Raw genomic sequence first — 12,955 nt, 5'->3', positions numbered from 1 at the left:
CATACAGGCCAGTTGGGATTACATAGTTATTCCCAGAATCTACATGGTAAAAGGAGAGAACCAGCTCTTCCAGGCTGTGCTCCAACCTCCATGTTTTTCTGTGGCATAAATAAATGCTTAAAAGAAAGAAGATCTAAAGCCAGGGTGGTGGCACACACCTTTAATCCCAGCATTTGGGAGGTGTAGGCAGGCAGATCTCTGTGAGTTCAGAGGCAAGCCTGGTCTGCAGAGCTAGTTCCATGACAGCCAAGGCTTTCTCTAAAAAACCAAAACAAAATTTTAAAAAAGAAAGAAAAAGCTAGTGAAAAGGAGAAAGCTGCTTTGAGTTAATTGCTAGATCATGGACACGACGGCTTTTACTTTTCTTTTCATAGAAAAGCCTCCATTCCTCTTTGGTAGAGGGGCTAGAGCTGCAGGTCTGTGCAAGGATCCCATCCTCTCCACTTCTCCCATCCAGCATCACCAGGCCTCTAAAGCAATCCTTGAGACCTACATTTGGGCTAGCTTCAAGGCACGTTGGTTTTAACACTTCCCTATAACCTCTTGGATGCCTTCTGCCTCTGACCAAGTGACCTAGGTCAGGGTGCCCAGGAGTAGCCCCACAGAGCTCATAACCGTTCCCAGCCCAGCTGAACTCCAACCCTAACCAGATAACAGGATTGCAGGATATCCTGCTATAGAAGGTAACAGCCTTACCATGGAACAGAAAAGAGCAGGGCCAAGAGAGGCAAAGGTGGCTCAAGGGCTCGTGGCTGCTGGTTTTGTTTGTTCACATCTGTTTCCTTGCTCTGTTGTTTTGGATTTGGGGTCTGGGTCTGGAGCAGTGGCTCAGCTATACATGGCATGTACTGTTTGTGTAGAGGGAGCAAGTTCAGTTCCCAGCAGCCACTTCTGGTGGCTCACAGCTGCCAGTTACTTCACATCCAGGGGATCCTCTTCTTTCTTGGACAAATGCATTCCCTTGAACATACCTCTACAAAGACATACATGCATATGTATAACTTTAAAATAACATGCAAACAATGGAGATTAAGCAAATTAGAAAGATATACATACACTGGGTCTTAAGAGTCCTGGGTTGGCCTTGAACTTGCTGTGTAGCCAAGGCTGACCTTGAACTCTTAGTGCTCCTGCCTCTACCTCTCAAAGGCTTAGACTATAGGCATGCGCCACTAACCCCTGGTTTCCTGACTATGATCCAGGGTTCTTCCCACCAGAGCATGCTGTTGGAAAGGATTGGAAGCAGTGAAGACATCGGCTCTCATTGCCAAGAAGGGAGAGGGTGAAGTGCACAGGCGCTGTATGGGTGTTTTCATGCGTCATTTTAAACAGTCTCTATGTAACCCATGCTGGCCTGCAACTCCCGGGTGATTCTCCTGCTTCTGCCTTCCAAGCATTGCGATTACAGGCACACCTCACCACAGGAAGCTCCTAGTATCTTAAAGCATGGGGGAGGGGTTAAATAACACCCCCCCCCCTTAGGCTCATACATTTGAGGAGGAATAGATGATATGGTCTTGTTGGGGGATGGGCTTTGAGGTTGCAAAAGCTCACCTTATTCCCAGCTCTATCTGCTTTCAACTTGTGGCTCAGGATGTAAGTTCCTAGCTACTGAGCCAGTTTCCTGCCTTCCTACCTGCTGCTATATTCCTGGCCATGATGATCATGGAGTCTTAACCCTTTGGAACATGAACCTGAATAAATTTTTTCTTTTGTAAGTTGCCTTGGTCATGGTGTCTCTTCACAGGAATAGAAATGTAACTGAAACATTGCTTTTGTTGTTTGGTTGGTTGGTTTAGATTGGTTTTGATTTGTTTTTGTATTTTTGTTTTTGTTACTGGCAAAATACTTGAGGTAACCATAAGGTTTGGGATTGCTGTCACCTCAGTGCCCCTGCCATGTTGCTGTCTGCCTATCTATTCATTAATACTTCTAATAAGTTTATTTTACAAAGAACAATCAGTTTCAGTATAGCCTTTGAATCCTGTCTTGGGATTTTAGCTGTGATGGAACATTATGACCCAAAGCAACTTGGGAAGGAGGGGATTTATTTGTTACAACTTCTACATCATGTTCATCCTCAGAGGAAGTCAGGACAGGAACTCAGGCAGGGTAGGAGCTGATACAGAGGCCATGGAAGGTTGCTGCTCACTGGCTGCTCCCCATGGCTTGCTCAGCCTGCTTTATAGAACCCAGGACCACCAGCCCAGGGATGGCACCAGCCACAATGGGGCTGGGCCCTCCCACATTAATAAATAATTAATAAATTGCTCTACTGGCTTACCTACAGCCCAGTGATATGGAGGCATTTTCTGAATTGAGAGTCCCTGTTCTCTGATTATAGTTTTTATCAGGTTGACATAAAACTAGACAGCATACAGCCCAAATCTGAAACCAGCTAAAGGGGAGGATTTGGATTATTACATCAGAGGTTTAGTACACAGAAGTCTCTGCTTTGGGGCCTGTGACAGGTCCTAAATGTAGAGGACTAATCACAGCATGGTGGGTAGAGAGGAGGGACAGAAAGGAGGGGATGGGGCAGGGACAGAATAATGCTAGGACCTTCAAAGGTATGCCTCCAGTGTCCTTCTTTCAAGAAGGTGCCACTAGTAGCCACCCCTATATTCCACTGATGGAGTTAGCATAATCCATCACTTCTCAAGTTGTAACACCAGTTGGGAACCAAGCCTTTGATACAAACCATTTGGGGAGACACTTTATGCCCAACTCATAGCAAAATTTTATCTTCCGTGTATAGAGAAGCCTGAGGCTAATGAGATATTTCTCCAAGGTCACAGAGTACAAGTAGAATGGGAGCTGTGCTGGCTTGAATGAAAATGGTCCCCATGGGCTCCTGTATGCGAATGCTTATGTCGATAGCAGGGGAACTATCTGAGGATCACAGGTACTAGGAAGTGGTGGTATGCCTTTGATCCCAGCACTGGGGAGGCTGGCAGATCTCTGAGTTTGAGGCCAGCTGGTATACAAAAGCAAGCCCAGGATAGCCAGGGCTATGCAGAGAAACCCTGTCTCAAAAAACAAACAAACAGGAAATATGGTCTTGTTGGAAGTGTGTCACTGGAGATGGGCTTTGAGTTTTCAAAAGTCCATGCCAGGCCCAGTGTCTCTCTCTCTGCCTCTCTGCTTGAGAATAAGGTTATAGCTCTCAGATACTGCTCCAGCACCATGCTCCCCCGCTATGTTGATAACCTCTGAAGCTGTAAGCAAGCCCCCAATGAAATGCTTCCTTTTGTACCAGTTGCCTTGGGCATGATGTCTCTAAACAGCACTAGAACAGTGCTAAGACATGTGATGAGCAAACAACATTAACCTTTGATTTGGCAGGAAAAGTGCTAAGAGATGAGATGGAGGTCTCCATTTTGTTTAGGACAGGATTTAAGAGAAAGAACACAAATTAGACCTTCTTGGGATTCAAAACTTCCCAAAAGGGAAAACCCAGAGGTGGAAAATGGTAGAAGGTACTCTCAGGGCCACCCATCACAGTACTGTGGAACCTATGAGCCAGCGTTTAAGTGACCTGACTAATGGCTCAGTATAGAAAACTGAGAATCAGGAAGTCTTCTCCCTCTGAACTTTGTGAATTGGGGAAGCTTTTAAAACAAGAGATGAGTGCTGGAGAGATGGCTCAGTGGTGAAGAGCACTGTACACTCTTCCAAAAGACCCGGGTTCAATTGCCAGCACCCACATGGTAGTTTACAACTGCCTGTAATCCCCAGTTCCAAGGAACTGACACCTTCACACTAATGTATGTAAAATAAAATTAAATAGGTTATTAAAAAAAAAAAAAAACAAAACAAAAAACAAGAGATGAGGACCTGGAGAGATGGCTCAGTGGTTAAGAGCACTGTCTGTTCCTCCAGAGGTCCTGAGTTCAAATGGTGGTTCACACTGTATATACCCTCTTCTGGCATGCAGGTGTACATGCAGATAAAGCATACACGTACAAAAAAATAAATAAAATCTTAAAAAAACAAGAAAAACAACAAACAAAAACAGATGAAAGAGCCTCTCACAGCTTGCCTCGTGAGGCTGTAGGATTTGGGGCAGGTGGGATCAGTTTGATTGTTACAAAAATAGAGAAATAACTAAGTACCCATCCCTTCTTGAGGCATAGGCTGCCTCATAACCTGAAGCAATTCAAGGAAAAGCAGTCCCAGGTGGGCTGGCCCTTGTGAACCATAGAGACATTTGTCACCACCAGTTGAGGTCCCATTAAATGGCATAACTGAAAGGTAACAGAGGAAGGACAGACATTAGTAAGAGTATTAACATGCAAGGGTGCCATTTGATGTCCAGTTTGCGCAGCCTGCTAAGGCTGTGTTCACAAGAGACTTCATTTAGTAGGACTGCCATCTGGAGCTTTATTGGCTTTGCTGAACCCAGTGTGGGGCAAAGGTAGGGGAGGCTCTAGCAGGACAGAATGATCCAGACCAGCCTGTAAACTGGATTCATGAAGTGCTAAAGCAGTCAAGGGGGATGAGAGAATGGCAAAGCAGACAAGGGTCTGTCCTGGTAGAGACCTGAGGAGCAATTGATAGAAAGCCAAATGTTGTTTGTGAGTTTTTGAAAGCTTTAGTGCCTGAGCAACAGTTTACCAAGGAAGTGGTGGATGACAGAGTGGTACAGATGAAAATCATTAGGCTTGTCCTAGGGCTGGGCTCTTCTTTCGCTTAGGTATGCTGTATAAATTTGTCCCTTGAAAGAAAGTGTATTGGGAATGGACATTGTTTGCCCAGCCAAGGCCCTTTGCAGGCAGGTGTGGCTGATTTTAAAGACAGGGTCTCACTGAATAGCCTTGCTGGCCCCGAACTCACATAGATCTACCTGCTTCTCTCCCCAGTGCTGGGATTAAAAGTACACACTGCCAAGCCCAGTGCCTCTTGGCCCTGAACTAGCTTGAGCAATGCAAGACAGCCCCCACCAAGCCCAGTGTGGGTGTGGGGAGATGAGCTGTGGCCCCACAACAGTGCATCAGGATGAAGTGGGATGACTTGTGGAGAGTGACATCAGATTACAGAGAGCTGACTAGGTAGTGACACCCATCCCTGCAAGTACCAGCACTGCTCTTTTGATGAAATGGTTGATACAAAGGCTGGAGAGCTGGCTCAGCTGCAGATGAAGGCGCTGCCTGCTCTTCCAGAGGACTCAGGCTCAATTCCCAGCACCCACACTGCAACTCACAACCTTGTCTATAGTTCCAGGAGATCTGACACTCTGCTGGTCTCCTGGGGCACAGTACAGACATGGTCCAGAAACATACATGCAGACAAAAACACCTATATACATAAACGGATAGGTTTTTTTTAAAGAAATAATTGATACAAATGATGGATTTTTCTTGCTGCATTGGATCTTGCTAGTGTTTCTTTTTTTAGTATAACATTAACTGCCAAAGATGAATTATCATTTGCCTGGAACAGATGGTAGTGAGCCTTCAGAGCCCCTGCCCAGCCTCTGTAAAGAGTTCAGTACACAGTGCTAACCCTGAGTATCTTCCAGATCTGGGGGACTGTCTGCAAGAACAATGTCAGGAGACATGGACAGTGTGAATACAGGTACCCTACATGGCCTGGAAAAGACCTGAATGAAAGTCCTAGTGCCAGGCGAAGGCTGAAAGGGAGTCCCCTGAGGCCCCCCAAACCATAAAACTTTTGACATGTGCTGGATAGTTGTTTTGTTTGTTTGTTTGTTTGTTTTGTCAAGTTGGCAAAAGCTAAAGTCATCTGAGAGAAACTCAATTAAGAAAATACCTCCATAACATTGAGCTGTACACAAGCCTGCAGAGCTTTTTTTGACTTTTTGTTTGTTTTGTTGTTGTTGTTTTTGGTTTTGAAGACGGGGTTTCTTTGTGTAGCCTTGGCTGTCCTGAACTCACTTTGTAGACCAGGCTGGCCTCAAACTCACAAGAGTGCTGGGATCACAGGCATTCCCCACCATGTCTGGCTTTGTAGGGTATTTTCTTAATCAGCAATTAATGGGGGAGGGCCCAGCCCATTGTGGGTGGTGCCATCTCTGGGCTAGTGGTCCTGGATTCTATCAGAAAGCAGGCTGAACAAGCTAGAGCAAGCCAGTAAGCAGCACCCCTCTGTGGTCTCTGCATCCTGCCTGCAGGTTCCTTCCCTGTTTGAGTTCCTGTCCTAACTTCCTTTGATGATGAACAATGATATGGAAACATAAGCTGAATAAATCCTTTCCTCCCCAGCTTGCTTTTTGGTTATGGTGTTCTGTAGTCGCCCACGACCACCAATAGTAACTGCCAGCACAAGGGTCTGGGAATTAAAAAAAACAGAGAACACGAAGTGATGCCAAGACAGTGCTCTGATCAAGGCGCCATCTTTATTACAGAGTAAACCACTTATATAGGTTTCCAAGTAAACATATCCAAGCAAAACAGGAGGCTTAACTAGGCAAAACAGGAGGCTTAACTGAGCAAAACAGGAGGTATCTGCTGAAAACAAGAATAGTGAGCCAGCATGACTTGCACACACGTGACCATCTCAGGTCCAATGGAATGGCTACCTCAGTGTTCTGTTGCAGTAATAAAATCTTAACACACCACTGCTATTGGTGCATGCCAGAATTAGATGGTAAGACCCTATTGCTAAAGACATCTCTTATTTGGGATACAAGCCATTGAGAAATTAGCATATGGAACTTACAAGGCTCAGAATACAAAATTCATAAGATCACAAGTGATCCATCAGATGGATCACTAGAACTCCTAATATCACCATGACACCGAAGGAAACTGGCCCATGGATTGCAAAGTGCCCACAGTCATGCGCCTGAGAATTCACCCCACTGCAGCCCTGGTCATTTCCTCACTCCCACTTTGGCATTCCTTCCATTGCCCTAGACACCAGAGCTGAGGCCAGGCAGGAATCAAGTGGGTGCTCTGTAGCTAGTCACTACCTTCTCTCCAGGCCACTGACTTCTAGGGGTTCAGCTAAACCTGTTGTTAAAGACCTATTTATAGCCCCAAACTGTACTCCTACTTGCGATAATGAGCCCCTAAGGCTGACTCCCCATGGTGTGAAATGAAGGTTTCCTTTTGTTTGTCCTGAACCTTGCAGCACTGGAGACAGGTGGGGCTGTGGGTAAAGGGCCTTAGAATCAGAACGCTTGGATGCAGAAATAGGCTGAAGTTGAACAATTTTTGTATATGATGGCAATTCCTGAAGGCGGCAAGTAACGCATAAACATTTCACCTGACAGTAAGTAGATGACAGAGAAAGACCTAGATTTTTATCTCTCTGTTCTGCCTCTTCCTAAGGGCGTTCTCAACATTTAGTGATGTTAGTAGGCTCAGGAGCCACTAGACATATGCTTATACAAATGAACAAATAATTACTCATAATAATAATAATAACAACAACATATAACACATATTTGAGACAGGATCTCACAATATAGCTCTGTCTGGCCTGCAACTCTGTAGAACAGGCTGGCCTGGAACTGGGATTTCTCTGTAATGTGGAGGAATTTTAATTCAGAACATGGCTGTTCTGACAAGAGATCACATCCAAAAAGACCTTCTAAGTCTACGTGATACGGCTGGAATACAAACATACCTTTAATCCCAGGAGACAGAGGCAAGCAGATCTGAGTTCAAGGCCAGCCTGGTATAGAGCAAGTTTCAGGTAAAGAAATGCTTAGATCTAGGCATTGTGACACACGTCTTTGATCTCAAACAATGAAGATAAAGTTAGTTTGTAGAAGGAAGCAGCCATGTTTGAAAGTGATGTCTAATTGAGTGGCAGAAACAGTGATGAATCAGAGAAAGACTTGAAAGAACAGGATGCCCCCAACTCACGAGAAGAAAGAGAGGAAAGGAAGTTATTTAAGGGGAGAAGAGACAGTTTTACAAAGAGAGGTTAAGTGAGAGAATGAGCGAGACAATGAGAAGGAGCCAGAAGATTAGAGCAGCTTGCTGGAGTTAGCTTGAGGCCAAGCAGAGCAATTCAGAGGCAGAGGGAGAAGCCAGATTGAATAAATCAGCTGGCAGAGGAGTTTAAGCCAGAACAGCTGAGTTGAATAAGCCAGCTATGAGCTCAGAAGAACAAGAAAGGGTGAACTTATTAAGCAGTAAGTCTCAAGGGCAAAAAACATTCTAGGCCTAGGTTATGTTGTACAGAGGCTAGAAGCCTCCTGGACTAGGCCTAGGTTAGCTGACAGAGGCAGTAAGACAGCAACAGAACCAGGCGAATAAAAGTTATTTTTATGCTATAATAAATGGATTATAACTCCCCTTGGTGCCTTCTCCATGCCCTGTCTATCATAGTTTGTGTCGTACTGTGTCACTGCCTGTGACCCCCAGTGTCTCCAGCGGACTCAGCTAGACTTGGGTCTGGTTTATTTCTCTGTTCCCCAGAGCATTATGTTGTTGTTGTTGTTGTTGAGACAGGGTCTTCTGAAGCCTAGGCTGGTCTTGAACTCCTTATATAGCCAAGGATGACCTTAAACTTCTGATCGTCTTGCTTGTGCCTTCTGAGTTCTGGCATTGCAAGCCTGTGCCAGGACACTTGGCTTTATGTAGTTCTAGGTACTGAGTGAACCCAGGGCGTCCCGAGGGCTAGGAAAGCACTTTGAGCTAGGGAAGCACATCCTCAGGCCAGGAGCGGATTGTTATATGAATTAGATCTCAGTAGGATGGCTTGGCACAGAGAACAAGAAAGTCACACTGAACCAAGGGCCCAAATAGCCCAGCAACTGTATGTACGACACAGCCTGACCTGGGGCAGCCCTCACTTCCTGGGAGCCTGTGTGTCCGAATCTCATGGGAACAGCTCATGCAACCCTGAGGAGTGGAAAGCAGGAACTCGGCAGCTAAGACCTAAGCCCCAGGCTCTGGATCAGACTTCGGGTGAGCTCCACACTGAGGTGGGGGGGGTTGCCTCCTTTATCCCCTCACCTCTAACCTTGGGTTGACGTTAATGTGTCGCATGGCATCTGCAAAAGATTAAGTGGTGTAACACATGGGGGACAGGATGAATGCTCTGAGTGGCAATAGCAGCTGAACGGGGAAGCCTGGATCATGTCTGGTTTTGCAGTAAGCTGTACTGCAGAACACAGACACAGGCGTAGCGGGTGCCCAGCCCTGAGTCACCAAACAAGCAGTGCTACACAGTTCAGGAGACGGCCTTGGAAGTGAAGGTGGGGATTTCTGACCTGTGGTGATCCGCACAGTGTGCCAAGCACGCTTATCCTTTCTTTTTTAATCCTTGAAGTGGTTTCCAACGTGCAGAGCACTGCCTGTGTTAGAGGTCATGAATGAAGAGTTCTGGGAAGGAACAAACGCCCATGGCTGTGCAGAAGTGAAGAGGCACTTCCGGATTTGAACTCTGGACCCATTCTTCCAACTCCTGGACTGTCCTGTGCAAGCTGCCTCCTCCAGAGGCCAGCTATGACGTAATATTATTGGCTTGACAGCGTCTAGTTCCAGGAGACAAGCTGCCTTGTAAGGCAATCTGGGCGAGCCCGTGAGGGGATTACGTTGGTTAGGTGGACCGAACCATTCCCCGGGCAGCGGTTTTGAACTTCACACAGAGGAGGAAGGTGGACGAAGAAAAACCTCGGCTGCTTTCTTCTTCCGGACGGTGGCTGCCACGTGACTGGTTGCTCCCAGCTTCGGCTGCCTTGACCCGCCCCCATGATCGGCTGTACCTCAGACCGTGAGCCATAATAAGACTCAAGTTGTTTTCCTCGGACTGCTTCATCACAGCAAAAGAAAAGCTAATATGCCAGGGGGATGGAAGATGAGGCCAGGCGTCATGAGCGGCAGCTTGGCATGGGGCCTGTAACAGCTGAGCTCTGGCCTGGAAGCAAGTGGCACTACCCTGGAGCCTGGGAAGATGGTCACAAAGATGAGATACGGGCTGGGAGCTGTGGCAAAGCACCAAGAAGGCGCTCGGCCCCAACTCCAGCAAAAAGCTCCCTGCTCTCTCTTTCTCGGACTTTGAGCAGGTCAACCGTCTCAGTTCAGTGTCCTCAGTTGTCACACACAGGGTCATAACTCCTGCTGGGTTGTCATGGTATCACACCAGACAATGTGGGGAGACAGAACTGGGTCAGGTCCAGGCCAGACTCCAGTGCTAACTAGCTATATGACCTGAGTCATGTCAACTCTCGGAGCCTTCATTTCCCCGCTCAGACATTAGGGACAGCGCCTGTCTCCTGAGCACTCTGGGGACACAGTGATTAAGCCGTGGCCTCTAGTGTACATTTGCCTGGGCTCACGGCAGGACTTATCACCTTGATTTGCTTAGTCCCTCTGTGCCCTTCTCCTCTCCTGTAGAGTAGGGGTTAACGTTAAGTCCAACTGCCTCACTGAGCTGAGATATTAGATACAATCAAGAGAGAGAGTGTTGACTAGGGGCTGGAGAGATGGCTCAGTGGGTAAGAGCACTGGCTGCTCCTCTGGGTTGGATTTCTTGAACCCACCCACCTGGCCACTCTAACTGCCATCTCTAACTCGGGTTCCAGGGGAATCTGATGTCTCCTTCTGGCCTCAGCGGGCCCCAGGCACCCACATGATGCACAGACATGCCTACAGGTAAAATATTCAGACACGGAAAATTTTTTTCTTAAGTTAAATAAATAAATAAAAAGAATGTAGCCTCCAGCCCTCGGTGGCTGAACACTCATTAGCTCTGGGTCTGGCGCGTCATGGGGACTAATCCTGGCTGCATGCTGGGTACCACTTTGAGCCGTTTACACTTTGACTCTCCTCCTCAAAGGAGACCTCTGAGCTGGGTGATAGACTGTCTCTATTTTGTTCCTGAAATTGAGTCACCTGGAGGTCCGGTGCTTGGCCAAAGGTCGTAGAGTGATTAGTGGCCAGTCTGAGTCTGGCTGACTCTTAGCCACCCTAATAAGGGATCTAGAAATGGGAGCTATTAGAATATCTTTGTTACGTTTTTGGAACCAGGAGAGAAGGCAATTATTCATGTCTCAGTGGAGTAGGGCTTAAATGAGCCCTGGAGGCAGTTTTCATGGAGGGATGCCAGGTCTGTCTGCTTTTTTCCTAGGCCTTACAGCAGGGGGAGCCCGCTGACTCTGCCTGGGTCAGGTCCCCCGGCTGGAGACCTGGTGTGCCTATGGGTCCTTTGCGCACGTGGAAGCGCCAGCTAAGAGTAGATAGACAGTGCAAAGCCCGGTGATACAGGCTTGGATCTGAGTCAAGGCACTTGCAAAGGTTTCTTGCGTTCCGGGGCAAAAGACTGGGCCAGAAATGCATGGTTAGAAATAGAAATAGCGCTGTTTATTTAAGGGGGGGGGGGCGCTTAGTAGTTGAGTAAGTAGGGCTCTTGCAGAGGACAGGGTTTATTTGCCATCTTAGATGTCAGAATAGGCGCCAAAGGACCGACGCCCTCTTCTGATCACCACAGACACTGCACCCACGTGCACAAACTCAGATACATACATATACATATAATTTTTATTTAAAAAAACTGCTGGTAGATATGGTTTCAAAAAGAGGGGCTCACCTGAGACTGGTAGTGGGCGGCGCTAGTGAGCTGGAGAAGTGTGCTCAAAAATGCTGGGCTATGAGTCTGTTCATTGTATCTAGCCCAGGTTGGGGGAGGGTGTTCACTCTGCCTATGCCAAATGGTTTCTTTAATGTATTGCTTTTTTTTTTTTTTGGGGGGGGGGACTAGTGTTCTGAGGCAGGGCTTCTCTTTGTAGCCTTTGCTGTCCTGGACTTGCTTTGTAGACCGGTGTGGCCTCAAACTCACAGAAGTCGCCTGCCTCAACCTCCCCAAGTGCTGAGATTACAGGTGTGCGCCACCGTGCCCAACTAATGTATTGCTTAAGAAAAAAAAAAAATAGTTGGCTGGAGAGATGGCTCAGAGGTCAAGAGCACTGGCTGTTCTTCCAGAGGTTCTGAGTTCAAATCCTAGCAACCATATGGTGGCTCATAACCATCTATAGTGAGATCTGGTGTGCAGGCAGAAGGCTGTATAAATAATAAGTAAATCTTTAAAAAAAAATACTTTTTTTTTTTCCAGGCATGATTGTGTATGCCTTTAATCCCAGCACTTGGGAGGCAGAGGCAGGCAGCTCTCTGTGAATTCGAGGGCAGCCTGGTCTACAACACTAGTTCCAGGACAGACAGAACTACACAGAGAAACCCTTTCTTGAAATGACCTTCCCACCACCTCCCCCGTCTGATGGGGGCTGGAGAGATGCCTCAGTGTTTAAGAGCACTGGCTGCTCCTCCAGAGGTCCTGAGTTCAATTTCCAGCAACCACAAGGTGGCTCACAACCACAATCATCTATAATGAGATCTGATGCCCCCTTCTGGCTTCCAGATGTACATGCAGATAGAAAAACTAGCACCACCACCCAAAATTACGTTTTTATTTATTGTATGTGTGGGTGCTTGCCACGGCGGTCACAGAGCAACTTGCTCTCTCTCTCCTCCCACCCTGCTTGGTGTCAAGGTCTTTAGCAGCTGAGCCATCTCACCAGACCCTTGTTAATTTTGATGTCTTTTTCTCCCCTGCCACACAGCTAGGCACCCTGTGTTCCCCTAAGGTCTAACAGGTTGCCTGACATCCACCTTCTAGGCTCTCCGTGTGGTTATCAGACTCTTTTGGGTATGGACTGGGAACCGGAAACTTCAAAAAAATTTAATGAAATACTGCAAGGGAATAAAACTCAAAAGATATTAACATAGTGCTCAAAATAGTAATGTTAAAAAAATAATGCAATATCTCACTTGGAACAGCAGGTTGTAAGTCTTAGTGTTCCTGTTGCGGTGACAACAACTATGACGGAAGCAACTTGAAGAGGAAAGGGTGTATTTGCCTTACGCTTTCACATCACTGTTCATCTGTGAAGGAAGTCAAGACAGGAGCTCACACAGGGCAGGAACCGGGAGACAGGAGCTGATGGCGTATGCCGTGCAGGGTGCTGCTTACTGGCTTACTC

The sequence above is a fragment of the Psammomys obesus genome, unplaced genomic scaffold (genome assembly GCF_907164565.1).
Source record: "Psammomys obesus unplaced genomic scaffold, mPsaObe1.curated_primary_1811, whole genome shotgun sequence".
Lineage (NCBI taxonomy): Eukaryota > Metazoa > Chordata > Mammalia > Rodentia > Muridae > Psammomys > Psammomys obesus.
The sequence above is the reverse complement of the archived record's forward strand: the minus strand, read 5'-3'. Positions refer to the sequence as shown.